We start from the raw sequence: 4,971 nt of genomic DNA, 5'->3' as shown, positions 1-4,971 counted from the left end.
GTGTAGAGAGAGAGAGATGAGGATATGTACACAAAGGGGATTAGAGAACTAGAGAATTCTGATAGATTTCTCAGTTACATGGTTTTATTCCATCCTTCAAAACACAGTAAAGCTCTGGAACTAGAGTGCTGACCTTCCAATCTTGTAATTCCACTTCCGTCTTTGTACCCGCAGGCAAACAACTCAACTTTTTTACCTCAGTATCCTTAACTGTAAAAAGGAGATGAACCTAATATTATAATAGCCCATAATAATGCCAATGATGATAGTAATCATATATTACCCCAATGGTAATGCTATGAGATTAATGCAAAGATTAAATGCACAAATATATCATATACTTAGAACAGTCCTTGGAATATTAGCTGATATTGTCACTCCTGTCATTGGGTTTCATGAGGTAACTTTCAATCCTTAAAATAAGGATTACTTCCTTGAGTTAGTTTCTATCACAAAGAGCTCTACCTATTGTCCTTCCTATAGAGTTTTATTTTAACGTTGTTTTTATTTTAAGGAGGCACCATGGAGACATCGCAGCCTGGTGGAAAAGTTTAACCTTGGAAAAATGCTTATCTGAGCTTTATTTGTCTCTTCATTAAATACATGTATTAATAGCTACTGTATATGTATAAGGTTGTTTTTCTAGGAGTAAATGATTGAAAGTGTCTATCATCTAGCATAATGTGAATAAACATCTATTATCTATTATTATGATATTATGTTTATTCATTCTGTAGATTTATTCCCATTCTTCCTGCTGTATTTATTATTAGCTGGTTAACTCAGTTAGAAATTGGGGCAGGGTTTTGTGTTTGGGGCTCTTTAGTAATTTTAGGTCTAAAAAGTAAGAACTGCAATAATATAATTAAGTAATTTTATCCATTAAGGGTGTTAAATGTATGATATCATCTTTTTTGTCAATTTTGCACTAAGAATGATAGAGTAGGAATTAATATTGATAACTATTTAATCACTTCCTTTCAGTCCCTTCTCTTTATACAATTCCACTTCAATATATATTAGATAGTTAGTAATTGTTCTTAAAAACCTAAAATTGCAAATTTCTTCTAGAAGAGAATTAAGATATTATAGCAATCAAATGGACCTTTAAAAATAGTTTCCATTTTCTCTATATTTCTTAGATTCTCCTCAACTTGCCCCTATTTGTCTTACTAGCCCCACTGTTCTTCTTACATATATTTACATTCAGGTTTGCATTATTTTTATTAGATTCTAAATCTCCACCTGAATTAGCATATATTAACATTTATGTTCATAATTCATTAATCAATGAAACATACAATTCTTATTGCACATACCATAAATCCAGGAAGTCCAATTTAATAGAGACCTTCCTACCTACAAGCAAAAATCAGTAGCAGCCACAAGAAATTGTTAAATAAATAAATTAAAAGAAAATAGAGATATTTTACAGTTTACAAGCATAAAATGCCTGGATGCATAAAACAGTGACAAACAGAAGCTTCTTTGATATTAAGAAACATTCTTGATCATATACTTTTGTTTACATGAGGCTTTCAAGACCAAAATGACAAATCTCATGAATTTGGTGAAAAAAAATATATTACATAATAAAACCTATGTGCTATAGTTAAAACTGTCCTTAGAGCAAAATATTTATTTTAAATGTGTTTATTATTTAAAAAGAAAGGCAAAAGTAAATAGCTTGTCATATTAATAAATTAGAAAAATATTTTTTAATAAAATAATTTAATAAGCTATTTAAATTAACACCTAAAATTAATTAATTTACTGTTGTTGATCTTGATCACCTTGATTGAGGTAGCATTTTTCAGGTTTTTCCAGTATATAGCTGCTGTTTCCACCCCTTTCCATTCTATACTCTGGAAAGAAGTCAGGACATGAAATCTATACTTAAGGAGTGGGGAGCTATCCACATAAATTATTTGAAGTTCTTTTGTATAGAAGATTTATTCAATATTTATTTCTATCAGTAAGGACTCACAGATATTAATCTTATACTTTGAGTTATAATCTAATATTATTTTATTTATTCATTGTTCAAATGATTCCATCCTTGGACATTGGGAGCTCTTTTGATTGGCTCCCGTGCCTCTCTGACATACTGCCATGAAAATGTTTGCTTTGTTTTTGTTTTTGTTGAGCTCTTCCTTACTTTCTGGCACCATTAGATACTGCAGGATCATCTTATATATTTCCTTAGCAGTCCTAATATCGTCCATTTATCATAGGGCCCCTGGTTACTTTTATTGAAGAAGAGTATTAGAAACCAATTTCTGGATGCTACATGAGCTCATTGCTACAGGGATTTTTTTTAAAGCCCATATCAGTTTATCAATCAAGGAAATATATCAATCAAATAAATATGCTAAGCCAAATTTGTACACATACATGTATTTATAAATAATTATATATTTAACCATCTATGTCTATATTAAACTAAATGTGAGTTTTTCTTATGTCTCCAACTCTAATCCATTACCATATAGATCATTACAGTTTCCTCTTCTTTATCTGTGAATTCCCTTCTGATAGTGAGAAACCTGGATCCCATAATCTGCCATCCATTTACTTAATTGTTTATTTCTAATACACATGCATAGCATATTATAATTTTTATTTGTTTGAGTTTTAGAGATTCTACTCATTTCCAAATTTACCTAGTCAGCACATTTCTTCCCTCCCCTTCAATGAGAGTGTTTCATACATTTGTCATACAGTTATCATCTAACAGGTTGTGTTCCTTCCTAGGATCCCTGACCTCTGTTTTAGTTTCCTAGTGATCAAAGCAAATTCCATGCAATGGAATGGCTTAAACAATGAAACTTTATTGGATCACAATTTTGAGGTTATGAGAAGTCCAAAATCAAGGCATCTTCATGACAATGTTTTTTCCATAAGACTGTGGCATTCTGGTGCTTGTTGCTGGTGATTCTTGGTTGTTAGCTTTTCTTTCACATGGCAATCCATATAGTGGCCTCTCCCATCTCTTCTGGGCTTCACTGACTTTAAGCTTTCGGCTGCTCCCTCTGTGGCTTTCTCTCTGTCTGAATTTCATTCTGCTTATAAAGGACTTCAGTAGTAAGATGAAGACCCATCCTGATTGAGTTGGGCTTTACATCCACTGAAGTAACCTCATCAAATGGTTCTACCTACAATGCCCAAAATCTTAGAACTTAAAATACTTGAGCAATTTAATCCTTGATCACAGTATAGTTGGCAATGATTATCAGTCAAAAGGTACTTTTTGTATTAATCACTGTATATCCATATAGTGAAAAAGACTATGTTAGGTTTTCTTCTATAGTGATTTAGTCTGGTTAATAAGTATTAGTGACTCAAAACAGGTGAGGGGCAAATTAGATAGACTTTAAGCAGGATATTTTTCATTGGGTTGAAAATGGTCTTTGAAGAATGAATAAGGGTTAGGTAGGAGAGAGGAGTGAGGTAGAACATTATTGGATTGGATGTGAAAATTTGCTTTGGGTTTGGGAAAGCAAAAGTAGCCAATAATGACATTTATCAAGGTGCTTTTTTTTTTTTTAAGAGATTCTCAAATTTTTACCTTGATGACAAAAATCACAGGGTAAGACCAAATAAAAACAACAGTTGACAAACTGGTCCTGTGGAGTGGGATAGGCAACATGGGAGATGAGTGCCCCTGGGATGCCTTCTGGAATCCTGGATTTCCCAGGTGCCTCCAAGAACCCCTAATGGTTCCACTGAGACCAGTATGAGAACCACCACTTATGCCAAACATTTCCTTGTACGGGAAGGTTGAGATGCACAGAAGCAGCTTAGACCTTGGCCTCCTTCTCCTCTTCCTCTTCCTCTAGCAGGATATGTACAGTTGTGGCTCTGGCAGGACCACTGCAGTTAGCCAACAGCTTGACCAACTAGTTGTGCAATTCAATGGCTGACCTGGCCAGTGTCACATTACTTGTAACTTGTTACTTGTAGCTCATGTCCTTAGTATCCAAAGCTTCCCGTATAGGTAAAGATGTCTTTCCAGCTCATCTCTCCCTCCTTCTTGTCTACTCCATTATGAATGTAAACTACACTGAAAAAGAAATACAAGCACGGGAACATCTGCTTCATGGGCAGTAGGTTGAAAACAAGGATGGTGCAGACCAGGTACCAGGGTAGAACTGTCTGAACATTTTCCTTGACCAGTCTTTTGCTGGATGAGGGGGGAAAAGGTCTTCCAGCTTGAAAGTAAAGCAGAAGGGTTTCTTCAGGAGGTAGAGGCAATTGCAAAACTCATGGGGGTTAGATGTAAAGCCTGACAGGTAGGCTGAGTGATTGTTCACAACCACTAGCACAAATTCTTGGCTCTTGTCTATTTTGAGTTTTCTCCACACACAAAAAAAACTATCTCTGGACACCAGGAGTCAGTGGGGGCACCTGCTAGGGCTTGGGACCAGCACTTGGAAGTTTTGAGATCACATAATCAGCACTGGCCCTTAGTCTGCTGCCCACCCTGGCCAACACCTCCAGTGCCAGGTCCTCAGCCCCTCCAGGTTGGAATGCATGCAGACTGAGGCTCTGCAAACTCCTGCCGTTCCTCCTCCTCGCTGGTGCTCCTGGGCTCAGCCACTTCTTTGGTTCCTCTGTGACTGGATGGAGAAGGGACTGGGGAAGTTGGGATTCTCCCTGTAGGCTGATCCTCTTTCTAGCTCTGCTGCCATCTTGGTAGGGAGCCACCATCTTCTCAGCCGGAGGTCAACATTTATCAATTTTTGCTTCCTTTATATGGCCCAGGTAATCTGCTAACTGTTTCAGAAACCCAATTTGATTTAATTGCAAGTTAGGAATTATTATCTCCATTCTATAGAGGTTTTGATTAAATGATTTTCTTGAGCTCATGTTGGTAGCATTGTGGTAACAGCATCAAAGTTGGAACTCAGGATGACTGTGTTCAAATCTCAGTGTCTGATAGTACATGAACAGGTGAGACTGGGCATAGGA

At 36.1% G+C, this 4,971-nt stretch overlaps 1 pseudogene; it reads right to left on the bottom strand.

Annotated features, from left to right (window-relative positions):
• Window positions 1–3,953: 3,953 nt before the first annotated feature.
• LOC119540523 lies at window positions 3,954–4,710 on the bottom strand (annotated as a pseudogene).
• Window positions 4,711–4,971: the final 261 nt, after the last annotated feature.

Source organism: Choloepus didactylus, chromosome 7, assembly GCF_015220235.1.
Source record: "Choloepus didactylus isolate mChoDid1 chromosome 7, mChoDid1.pri, whole genome shotgun sequence".
NCBI classification, from domain to species: Eukaryota; Metazoa; Chordata; class Mammalia; order Pilosa; family Megalonychidae; genus Choloepus; species Choloepus didactylus.
The sequence above is the reverse complement of the archived record's forward strand: the minus strand, read 5'-3'. Positions and strand labels throughout refer to the sequence as shown.